This window comes from Urtica dioica, chromosome 8 (assembly GCF_054948205.1).
Source record: "Urtica dioica subsp. dioica isolate 48M chromosome 8, U.dioica_male_clone48M_v1_H2, whole genome shotgun sequence".
NCBI classification, from domain to species: Eukaryota; Viridiplantae; Streptophyta; class Magnoliopsida; order Rosales; family Urticaceae; genus Urtica; species Urtica dioica.
Window position 1 is genome coordinate 7278496 of NC_142763.1, and position 13292 is coordinate 7291787.

The 13292-nt window shown below is 37.4% G+C and overlaps 1 pseudogene; it reads left to right on the top strand.

Moving 5' to 3' along the window:
- LOC149387730 (deSI-like protein At4g17486) overlaps positions 1-11600 on the top strand; it is a 33172-nt pseudogene extending 21572 nt beyond the window's left edge.
- Positions 11601-13292: the final 1692 nt, after the last annotated feature.

The following is a 13292-nucleotide window of genomic DNA, read 5'->3' on the forward strand; positions in this document are numbered from 1 at the left end:
TATCCTCTTCCAAGGATTGATGACTTGTTTGACCAACTCAAGGGGGCGAAGGTATTCTCGAAGATAGACTTGCGATCCGGCTATCATCAATTACGGGTCAAGGATGACGATATCCCGAAGACAGCTTTTCGCACACCCGTTATGGTCATTACGAATTCACTGTCATGCCTTTTGGACTCACTAACGCTCCAGCAGCATTCATGGACATGATGAATAGGATCTTTAGCGACGTCTTGGATAAGTTTGTTATCGTCTTCATTGATGACATACTGATTTACTCTAAGAGCGCCGAAGACCACGAAGGACACTTACGAGTTGCACTCCAGACGCTGAGACAACACCAACTGTATGTCAAATTCTCGAAGTGTGAATTTTGGTTGGATAAAGTGCATTTTCTCGGACACGTGGTTTCTAAAGACGGAATCTCCATCGATCCTGCCAAGATAGAATCCGTGAATGATTGGAAGCCACCTCGAAGTATGACAGAGATAAGGAGTTTTCTCGGTCTAGCAGGTTACTATAGAAGATTTGTGGAAGGATTTTCTACATTAGCTGCTCCACTCACCGCCCTCACAAAGAAAGATAAGAAGTATAAGTGGACCGAGAAGTGTGAACAGAGTTTTCGCGAGTTGCAGAGAAGACTCACCACCGCTCCAATCCTTATAGTCCCTGAAAGTGGAGAACCTTTGTCTAGCTACAGCGATGCATCAAAGACAGGTCTCGGTGTTGTGTTAATGCAAAGCGGCAAAGTCGTGGCTTATGCGTCACGGCAACTCAAAAACCACGAGAGGAATTATCCTACTCATGATTTGGAGTTAGCCGCAGTGGTGTTTGCCCTCAAGATTTGGAGACACTACTTGTATGGTGTTCGGTGTGAGATATTTACCGATCATAAGAGCTTAAAGTACATTTTCACTCAGAAAGAGTTGAACATGAGACAAAGAAGGTGGCTAGAATTGGTTAAGGATTACGATTGTGGTATCCATTACCATCCCGGAAAGGCGAACGTGGTATCTGATGTGTTAAGTAGGAAAGATGAGGCTCGACTATCGATGATGCAGGCATTATCTCCTCAACTTGTTGGCGAAATCAACAACATGGAAGTTGAAATTGTCACCTGGGGATTAGCCAACATGACCTTAAAATCGGATTTGTTCGAGAGAATCAAAGAAGCGCAAAGACGTGATCCTGATATATCGAGGCTTAAGGACAATGCACTAGAAGATCAGTTGTCAAAATTTTCTCTTGCAGAGAATGATGTACTCTTTTTCGATGGAAGGATCTGTGTACCCAACGAAAATGAGTTACGAAGACAGATTCTGACCGAAGCACATGAGACTCCATATTCAGTCCATCCAGGTTCCACGAAGATGTATCAAGGCCTCCGAGAACACTTCTGGTGGAACGGAATGAAGGGAGATGTTGCAAAGTTCGTCAGTAAATGTCTTACCTGCCAAAAAGTGAAGGCCGAACATAAACGACCGGCTGGAGGATTACAACCAATCGAGGTTCCTGAATGGAAGTGGGAACAAATCACAATGGATTTTGTGGTTGGTTTACCTAAGACAATTGAGGGTTATGATGCTATATGGGTAGTGGTGGATCGTCTGACCAAATCCGCCAGATTCATACCGATAAAAGTCACATACTCCGTGGAGAAGTTGGCTGAACTATACGTTAATAACGTAGTGAGACTGCATGGCGTTCCTTTGTCCATCATCTCAGATCGTGACGGTCGTTTCACTTCTAACTTCTAGAGGTGTGTGCAAAAGTCTATGGGATCACAACTGAAGTTCAGTACTGCCTTTCATCCCCAAACGGATGGCCAATCCGAAAGGACTATTCAGACCTTAGAGGATATGCTACGAGCATGTGTCATGGATTTTGGTGGGAGTTGGAATAAGAGGCTACCACTTATTGAATTTTCATACAACAATAGCTACCAAGCTTCCATCGGCGTCGCCCCATATGAAGCTCTTTATGGTAGAAAGTGTCGATCTCCGATTCACTGGTTCGAATCCGGAGAAAACAGCCTTGAGAAGACAGATTTTATTCGCGACACCACTGAAGCCATCAAGAAGATATGAGATCGAATGGGAACTGCTCAAAGCCGACAGAAGAGCTACGCTGACAAAAGAAGACGACCACTGGAATTTCAAGTAGGAGACTTTGTATTCTTGAAGGTAGCACCTCTCAGGGGCGTGATGAGATTCGAAAAGAAGGGAAAATTGAGCCCGAGGTACATTGGTCCTTTCGAGATCACATACAGAATCGGAAAAGTAGCCTACCGTCTAGCTCTGAATCCCGAGTTAGCATCGGTGCACAACGTATTTCACGTCTCAATGCTCAAAAAGTACCTGCCCGATCCAAATCATGAGCTAATCCAAGAGCCTATCGAAGTACACGAAGACTTGACGTATGAAGAAAAGCCAGTACAAATTCTTGATCATGAAGAAAAGATCCTAAGGAACAAGGTGATTCCGTTAGTCAAGGTACTTTGGCGGAATCATAAAATCGAAGAAGCAACTTGGGTGCGCGAGGATGATATGAGATCACGATATCCCGACCTATTCCTAGAGGCTTAGTGTTGTCAAGTAAGAATCTTTATGTTATATTTCAACCCTTATTTTAATTTTCGGGACGAAAATTCCAATAAGTAGGGGAGATTGTGAAACCCCGAAACTTAACAATGAGGATGTTGGAAATTTGTGATGTTTGATCTTAGTTTGTTAATTTTTTTTGGTGCATGTTCGTTCTTTTTATTATAAGGATGGTTATGATATAATTTTTTTTTTCTTCTTATAAATTAATTTTTGGAAAATATGTTTATAAAATAAAATCTTATATGGAATTTTTTAGTAAGGTTGGTAATTAGAGAACTACCAATGACGTATAAAAAAGAGTTACCCTTTTAAGCTATATATGTACATATATATATATATTATATATATATATATATATGTATATAGATATAAACCTATAAGAACGAATAAAGGAAAAAAAAAAAGTCCAGCTAATATATATGACTTTATGTTCTTGTGGGTATGCTGATATGGAAATCTTTATATACGTATGAATAAAGTAGTGAATACATAAGAATCAGTAAGAAGTGATAAAATACATTAATGTATATATTATATGCATGAATAAGGAAGTTCTAAAAGGAAGAAATAAGTGTGGTACACGTGAATATATATTCTAAGTAATTGTATTGATATGCGTTTATGTATCAATAACTGCTTTGACGTTATTTGTTTAATAACGAATATTTGGTAGAGTCGTATAACTTTTTGAACTTTCATTCACAAGCTGATTCTTTCTCACTAAGGAAAAAAAAAATAGATTGTCAAACTTCATTGTTTACAATTAATTAAATTAAAGAGCATTCATCTGCCCAGCCATATTAGTCTTTTTAGCCAAAATAATTCTGTCTCAGTTTCTTCCTTTCCTGCCCGTCTCTTCCCTTATTCCATATACAACTCCATGTTATTTTACTTTTTACAAACAAAAGAAACCTCAACCTTTTAAGGATTGTTCTCGTCACACGGTGGATTTTTTTTTTAAGCATCAATTAACGAGCTTGTCTTTCCTAATCTTTCAGAGGTAATTTTTTTTCCTACTTACTTTTTATCTTTCTTCATTAGATTATGATGACCTTGTTTGTTACATTTTTCTTATGAACGATACTCATTACAATAGTTCTCGTTTTGCAAAGCTTTTTGAGAAGTAACGTAAATGGTTATTTTTTTTTAAACAAAAGCTACGTTTATAATTTCAAAATCAATATTTTATACATGAATATTTAAGATGTTTTAAGTATGTCTTTTAAATTTCATGATTTTTGGATTAATCGTTTTTATTCTAAAAATATTTTACCATCGGTGCGCATATAGTTTTACATGGATTCAATCAGCAAGGTCTTGTTTTTTTTTAAAATACCTAGAAGATGTATTTTGGAATGAAATTTTTATACAAGATACTTTTATATGTTTATATTATATGATAAACTTTTGATGAGTTTTTAATTGGCAGAACTATTTCTAAACTGAAAGTTTGGACCAGCGCGCAGATAGGTTCCAGAAGTTTTTTTTTAAAGCGTACGTCTTTTTACATTTTATGCTTTTAATTTAGCTCTGTTATTTGGGATCCGATTTTGGTAACACCACTGAAGATGAAAACGTTCAGTTTTTTATTCTCTAGCTTCTATAATTTTTTCAGAATTGTTTTCCAGAAAACGTTTTTCCCCGATACTTTAGGATTAAGGGTATTTTGGTCTTTTCATGTCCAATTTTCAGTTCTGGAATTCTCTTTCCAGCAGCCTTGTATGTTTTTTTTAAGAGTACTAGAGATAGTTAGTGATAAGCTTTATTCATTTTTTTCTTTCGTCTAGGTCCCGAGCCAAATACGTTTTCCGATCGTCCGATAGTTTAAAGTCGCACGTTCTCGAAACAAGGTGAGAATAATCTCACTACAATACGGATTAGTTTACAATTAATTTACGATGAGTGTGTGATCTGAATTGGTTTATATGTGTTATATGATTGATTGTGTGATATCTCTTATGTGCATGTATATGTTATTGAGTGAATTGTGATTATTATGTTATGACTCGTTATGATGAGTTTAGTACAATTTTGGCATAACATGTTCTATTTATTAGCATGTTTCATTTATGTTTATGTCATATGTCATCTTTGTATGTAACGCAAATAATCAAGTGATAAGATAAGTAAGAGAGTCGTACCGCCTCGAGCTACGGACGTATTAAGAGAATTCTCTCGAGCCGACCTACGGGCTCATAAAGGGAGTTTTCTCATATGATATGTTATTAGATGGTGCGAACTATGGGAGGTCGCAGCCCCGTAGTTCGTTTCCAAAGTGTACACTGAAATTGGTACGACTACTCTAGGGGCACCCCGAATAAAATATGATAAGACTTATGATACGAAAGACCATGACACTATTAGAATTTAAAACACTAATAACCGGATCATGCATCGCATTACTCATCTTTTTGTGAGTTATTGTTATTCTCGCTGAGCGTTAGCTCATATTATGTGTATTCGTCCGTATTGTAGGTAAGCAACAAATAAATAAGTGAGGAGGGTGGATCAGCGGCGTTCGATGGCTAAGGGGTTGGGTTGTGGTTCCGTTCGCTTATTTAAAAGACTTCCGCTACGAAATTTTATAAACACTCGGTTTGAGATTTTTATGCTTAAGATACTTTCCAAGTTTATTTAGTTGTGCAAAACTGAAGTTGAATTTTTATGGTTTTATTTCCGTTGAATATTCCAACCACCTACTTTAGTTTGGAATTCCGAATTAAGTGTTTCTCATATTTTCAAATAATGTTTTTGTAAGATTTCAAATGTTGGTTATTTTCAAAGTTGTTTTTATTTTAAAATCTAAACTTTATAAATTTATGAAACGATGTTTAAAAAAAATTTCAAAGTTGTTTTTAAGCTTAGTACGACGGTCCGAAAAGTCGGGTCGTCACATATTGGGTTTGAAAATTTCATGGGATTGAATTAATCTAATTGGTTGTGTTAGGTCTTGCACCGGAGATTCCCGAGGATCTGTAACACTTGATCAAGAAGGAGGTATCGATCAGGAAGCATCTTGAATTGTAAGCCCAGACTTCTTTTGGATTTTACTAATCCTTGTTTATGAATTGTAGTTAGTTTGTATATGTAGTTAGTTTGATCTGTGTGATAAGAATTGTATATGTGGTTAGTCTCGTGTATCGTAGTTTTGCTGTTGAAACAAATTAAACCATAATATTAGTTATCACAAAGATGAAATATACAATATGGTATTGTGAAACTAAGAAGCACAAAAATATGTGTTAGAGACTTTATATTAAGCATCTTGAATTGTAAGCCCAGACTTCTTTTGGATTTTACTAATCCTTGTTTATGAATTGTAGTTAGTTTGTATATGTAGTTAGTTTGATCTGTGTGATAAGAATTGTATATGTGGTTAGTCTCGTGTATCGTAGTTTTGCTGTTGAAACAAATTAAACCATAATATTAGTTATCACAAAGATGAAATATACAATATGGTATTGTGAAACTAAGAAGCACAAAAATATGTGTTAGAGACTTTATATTAAGGATGTTTCTTGATTTGGATTCAAATCATTTAGAGTAGATTTAAGGTGATCAATAAATTTTTGATGAGCTATATGATGTGATTTTTGTTTCTGGTTCAAACGTTAGCTGACCTTTTCTTCTTACTGCATTATTATCCTTAACAAGTATTTTTTTTTTCCAAGTGAATATACAATAGGATGATTGTTAGCTGATCTTATGTCTAAAATGGGTTTTGTCATGATCTTATGTCTAAGTATCTTTCGATTTGAGTGGTGCACCAAAATATTGGTCATCTCTGTTCCTCCTAATTCACTGAATTTAATACTCTGAACCTACAACTTCAATGTATATGTTATTAATTATCATAACATTCTGTCCCAACTCTACAATCTAGAGTGAATATACAATAAGATGATTGTTATGTATTTGTTTTCTAATAAAAATATACACTTCTACTAACTAGGTCGTCAAATTTAAATGGTACTGCAAAGTGCATATATTCATGTCAATCTATCCATGAATAAGACAGTAAAATAGTGTAGATATGATTCGTTATAGGTAAAGGGTTAAAGATATGGTTCATCATATTTTTCATTTTTTTTTGGCCGAGTAAATCATTGTGGATTTCTCGACACTATTGTAGTAACTTTTTATCCTCTGGTCTGGTTTACTCAAATCTTGTTCCAGAAAAAAAAAAAAAAAAAAAAAAAAAAAGAATTTTACGTCTATCATATGATATTGACTCGATACATGCACGTTTCAGTCTCTTTAGCGTTTTGGCTCATGAATGAACATGCTTAACCAACATATACATTGCATTTTCAAGATTAAAAATTCTTCCAATATTGTCTTGTGACGATTTATATATATACTTGACAGTTTTATCATTTTTAAAAAGCGATATAGGTGAAACGTGGCACGTTATTTTCGATATAGTACAAACTTAAGTGATACCGATAGATACTAATGTACGTACTCGATAGTGTAATATATAGTTATATTGGTGTCACACTCGCATCTTGAGCCATCTATATCATACGCAGCAGCACAGCACTATGCTATGAGGTATGAATTTGTCAAATTATAGCGTACTTGATATCACCTGTGTTTTGCATGATTTTGTATGCTACATTGAGAATTAACATTTCTATATTCTTACTCCTGAACTCAATAATCCAATTTTTATATCTATAAACATATAATCTATATCCTTAAGTAATAACATAGAGGATGATGATTTTATAGATGACGAAGAACTTGACCAAGATGTTTTCGTTGATCGCAATGTTGATCGTCCTGATGATTTAGACTTGGATGACATAGATTATGTATATGCTGACGATGAATGAGTAATTATGTTTTCTTGGATTTATATTTTGAAATTAAATTATTGAAATTTTTTATTTTTAACATTTTGTTTTGCTTTTAAATGTATAGATATGTCGATGGCTATGGGAGCGGGAGGTAGCGGTGGAGAGGATCAATCCCATCGCCGCGATGATAGTGGCTATGATGCAGGATGCCACCGACCAAGCGCGGAATCACGACCGGCGTGACCTCTGAGAGAGCCAAGATGGGCAAGCCAAAAGAGTTGGTGCACTATTACCCGAACTACGACGCTTTTCTATAGCCGGAAAAGGATGAAGAAACCGATTACATGATGTTCACAAACTTCTTAGGCGGTTTGGTTCGCGACATCATTCCTCCGTATACAACATCATTCCTCCGTATACAATTTCTTGGAATGAGGTAATGCCAGCGCAGCAAAAAAGATTTTTGGAGTTGATGCACGAGCAGTATGACATTAGACGCATAGATCCTGAGACAAGAGTCATTGGACGAGCAGGCGATGGACGAGAAAGAATCGATCAGGCTATCATTGCTGAAGCGAAGAAACGCCTACGGAATGTGAAGACAAAATGCGGAATTCACTATAAGAAAAAATGTGGGTCAGATCGAGCGTACGCATTGAACAACCCTCCTTCAAATGTGAACGCCCAAGCTTGGGTAATGGTGTTGGATCTTTTTGAGACACCAGAGTACAAGGTTTGTTTTCTAACGTCTATATGTTTGTAACGCTTTATTGTTTTTACTAAATATATATGTTTGTGTTTATGCAGGCAAAAAGTGCTCGAAACTCTGCGAATCGAGCAAAGAAGAAAAGTATCAGCTTGCAAGGGACGGTGTCTTTCAATGCCCTTCGTCATAAGAACGTAAGTTTCTTTGCTTGACTTTAAAATAATTTCAATATTTGATTTATTTCCTTGTAAATTTTGAGAAAGACGAGGACGGCAATCCGGACACCTTGCTTGGAAACTATCAGAAGGTCTATACCAAGAAGGGTGCGTGGACCTCGGCGGAGAGCGAAAGGGCATATGTAAGTTATAAAATAACTTGTTTACTTAATAACATTTATTTTATAAATTTAAATTTATATTCTTAACGCGTACAGAGTCGGATCCAAGCGCTCGTCGACGAGCAAAGGAGGCAGGCCACTGACCAAGGTTTACCAGAAGACTTGGAGGCGTGGGAGAGATATGCCATGCAAGAGGTTCTCGGGGTCACTACTACAAATACTGTTTTCCGGTGCGGAAGACATTCGGGTGCGACTTTTCGCACCCACAATACGCACCAAATAAGGCTTTCAGGTGCGACTTTTCGCACCCAAAACTCAAACAAGCATATGAAAATTTTCGCTGATTTTTTTAACTTTGGGTGCGACTTTTCGCATCCAAAAGTCTATCAAAACTATTAGGTGCGACATAGTCGCACCCATAGACTGAAAACATTTTATCGGCCAACTTTCCCCCTCTTTTTGGTTAAAATATCATTGGGTGCGGAAATCCGGACCCAAAGGTGTCATTGGGTGCGACTTTTCGCACCCAAAAGTGTCTTTGGGTGCGACAAAGTCGCACCCAAAAGTACTGACATAGGACTTTGGGTGCGACAAAGTCTCACCCAAAAGTGTCATTGGGTGCGACAAAGTCGCACCCAAATTCAAAGTTTTATATAAATCAAATTTTTGCTCGGTTTTCATTCTATCCGAGCCAAAACATTTCATTTCGTCTCTCTCTCTCCGATTTCTCTCCTACAAATTCTCGGACCACCACCACACTCCGAGCTCCGTCGCCGCCACCACTCCGAGCTCCGTCGTCGTGATCTCTCTCCGGCTAGGTAATCCCTCCCTCTCCCTCTTAGATTCTCATCCTCACTTTGTCTCTCCCCCTTCTCTCTAACACACACACTCTCTCTCTCAGCCTCCGACCAGCCCCTCCGACCAGCCCCTCCGCTGCAGCCCCTCCGACCAGTCCCGAGCCTCCGACCATTTGTGGGTTTCGACCAGTCCCGAGCCTCCGACCAGTCCCTCCCTCTCTCTCTCTCTCTGTGTGTATATGTGTGTGTGCAACTTTCGGGTTTGTTCTTATCTGCGGCGAGGAGCGGCGACGGAGATAAGAACAAACCTGAAAGCCTATTTTTGGTGACTTTTTAGGTGCGACTTTAGGTGCGGAAAGTCGCACCTAAATGTCGCACCCGAAAGTCAAGAGTTTTGGGTGCGACTTTTCGCACCTAAGACTTTTAGGTGCGGACTTTCGGGTGCGAAAAAGTCGCACCCAAAGTCGCACCTAAAGATATCTTTGGGTGCGAAAATTGACTTTGGTTGCGAAAAAAGTCACACCCAAAGGTCTTTTTTGTACTAGTGGGTCAGGTCTGATCATCTTCCGGGGATTGGCTCGGTTGTCCAGAGAGGATCGGCTATCAATGCGCAACGAATCGATGATAGTCAAGCTTCTTCTTCTGCTTCACAAGGATCGCCAAGAGTATTGATATCGATGTTGGGTTTCTTAGGAAAGCTCCTTGAAAACCTTCAAGCTGCAAGCATTCCTGGTATGCGGATTCCGGCCTTACCTCCCGATGTAGCTCAGATGGTATCACAGTTCTGTCCGTCGACTCAGCCAGGGAGTAGCGCTGCCTCACAGCCGACTCCTACGCAGGCAAGGATGCATTCACCGCAGACATCTTCTCAAACGATTCCTGAGCCACCATCAGTGACGCGTCCCACTCAAACTATTCCTGATCCACCATCTGTGACACGTCCCGCTCAGAAGGGTAAAGGAAAAGCAACAAAACCAGGGAGCTCGAAGGGCAAAGGATCAGGAGCACGGAAAGGAGCGGGACCTGGAGGAGGGCGACCGGGAGGATCCGAGACGTAGATGTGCATCTCATAGACTGCTATTTTGTATTATTTTGTTATGTGAATATCGTATGATACATGTATGACGTTTATATTAGTTTATATGAGATATTTACGGCTTTTAAGATATCATATTAATTAATATGCATTTTTTAATAATTTAAATTAATTAAAAAATAATTTACACAAATTAAAAAAAAAAAGAAAGGATTTTGACGCGATTACTCGCGTCTAAAACATTTCCCGGTTTCCGGCGGGAAAGTTTTTAGACGCGACTTATCGTGTCTGTAGAATTTTCATAAATATTTTCAGACGCGATAAGTCGCGTCTGTATCTCTCCCGCCAAAAGGCGGGAATTATTTGTTGCAACATAAAATGGAGATACAGGCGCGACTTATCGCGTCTGAAAGTCGTGTCTAATTTTAGACACGACTTCTCGCGTCTGTTTACCAACAGACACGAACATACAGACGCGACCATTGTCGCGTCTGATGTCGCGTCTATTAGGTAAATAAACGCGACTTTGGGAGCTTTAGACACGACTTTTGCCGCGTCTAAAGCTCTATACTGTCCTAGTGCCTAGGATCTGAATTCCCTTTCTCTTCAGCTAGTTAGAGTGATGTATTGAGTGATTGTGGCAGTGGAGGGGAAGGAATACGGATTCGGAGCGCACGATTATGCGGTGAGCGGTGTGTTCGAAGTGGAACCCAAGACTTGCCCGGGGTACAATTGCCGTGCCACGATCTGCGAGCATTCATCGAGGGCGTTGCGTCGGAGTATCACGGAGACACTTACAATCTCTCCACCAGGCTCCAAGAACTGCAACCACTTCACTCATGATCTCTCCACCAGGCTCACCTCAATCGTCTTGCTCGCCTCGGTAAAGCCCTCAATTGCTACTCACTTCTCCACATGATTAAGTATAACTATTCATTTTGCAGGTGTTTTATGCAGTTGTTTGCTGCCCGAAAGCCTCCAAGCAACCACCGTTAAATAGTCGCTGGGATATCACGACGGTTCTGGTGAGCCTTTCCCAAAAATAATCTATTTCGCTGATCTGATCAACCTTTTTTTTTCACTAATTGTGTTTTGGATCTTTACAGAAGAAGATGGGAGTGATTCTTTATCAAACGGCCCGCCGCACGACTCGACAGAGATCGACGATGATCAAGAAAAGCGCCTTCTCTCACCGCTCGCTGGAAGTGGTGACTTTGCTTTTGTCAAAGAGAGTCACAAGTGAAACTCAGCCATGGGACAAAATGACTCATTGGTTGTGCTCAATTCAAAACTTATATACATTTTACTCTTTTTTTAATGCAAAATATGCAGATTAAATATGATGATGCCACGTGTACATCCGTTATAAGTTAATGGTGGAGGTAGTGACGGAAACACAAAAACGTAACGTTCGGTATTATTGCTGTCGAAAAAAAAGATTAGGTACATAAGTATAGTTTCGCTCAAACATTAGGTATTTATGCCACCATTAACCCTACTATAAATTATAAAATCATAGCTCATCATATAACGAAAACTATAAAATCATATATGGTTAACTGCATTCAAACCCTAAAGCACCAGGGATTATGTAACATCATTCTCAAATGGTACCAGAAATATTACTATAAATTATCTAAGCCCACCCAAATCTAAAAAAAAAAAAACAAAAAAAATCTGAGGTGTCATAGCCGGCCATGGATTCTGCAAGTCATGGTTTTTTTTTTTTTTTTTTTTAAGTCTAGGTTTTGCTTTAGAAGAACGATAGAATGTTCGAGCAAAAAAAAAGAACGATGGAATGGGTATTTTTTTTACTTTTAATTTTCAATATTGTTTTATTATTATTATTTTTAAAATTAACTGGTCCGGTCCAATCTAGACCACGATTTTAAATCTTAGACCAGACCAAACTTTTTATGAAGATAGACGAGATCAGTGAAATTATAGATCATTTCAGAGTAGACCGTGGTCGTTGGTCTAAAAATCTACGGTCTGGACTTTTCACGATAATTCTGAATAGTCCTAATTCTTAATGCATAAGGACTATATTTTTCTAATTTGTTATGATCATACATTATTTAATATCCTTTTATATAGTTTGGATTATTCGTATTGTAAATTTTAAATTCAACGTGCAATATCAAAGCAATGTATAACGAAATTGTCTTTTTTATTATTCCTAATATATTTTCAAACAATTCTTATAATATATCTTAATGAAATCATTGTTACGGTGAGAATTACAAATACATTACTCACTTCATTATCTCATAGCAATATAATAGTTATCTGTTAGTTCGACATATTATTTTTAAATATGATAAAGATAAATATAAGTAAGATTTAAATTTATTCTATAATGTATAGGTATAGGATAAAGTAAATTAATCACCCAAGACATACTGAGGCTTCTTAACAAATGTAAAATTTATAAACTAGTCTATTAGTAGGACGATTAATTTTTATCGTATTGTCTTATTATGTATTTGGTTCGAAATATTATTTTACTATCATCACGTATGCTTACTTGGAAGAATAAGTCTTATCATCATGTATTTGTTAGCATCATTTATTGAAACTGAATGATAACTTACGGATTTTATAAAAGTCACGGGTTACTCTCTCATTTAGTTTTGAGATGGAAGCTCATAATACTTCAGACTTCTTTGTCGAATAGGATTATTAAACACCAACAAATGATAACCTGAACCGGACGAGTATAACACCTATATGTTCCTCACAATTGATCACACTACAATATTAAACTTTACCTTTAAACTGTGACGACCCGACTTTTCGGATCATCTTACTTATCTTACTTTTTAAAAACTTTAGAAAATTTGAGGTAAATTTTTTTTTTAAAACATAACTTAAAATATAAGTTTGAAAACTCATAACCTAAAAATAAATTTTCATTTAAAATTTGATGAATGAAAACGACCAAAAATTCGAAGTTGCATAATCGGAAACTAAAACCCAAAAATACCATTGTAAACAAATACCACAAATAA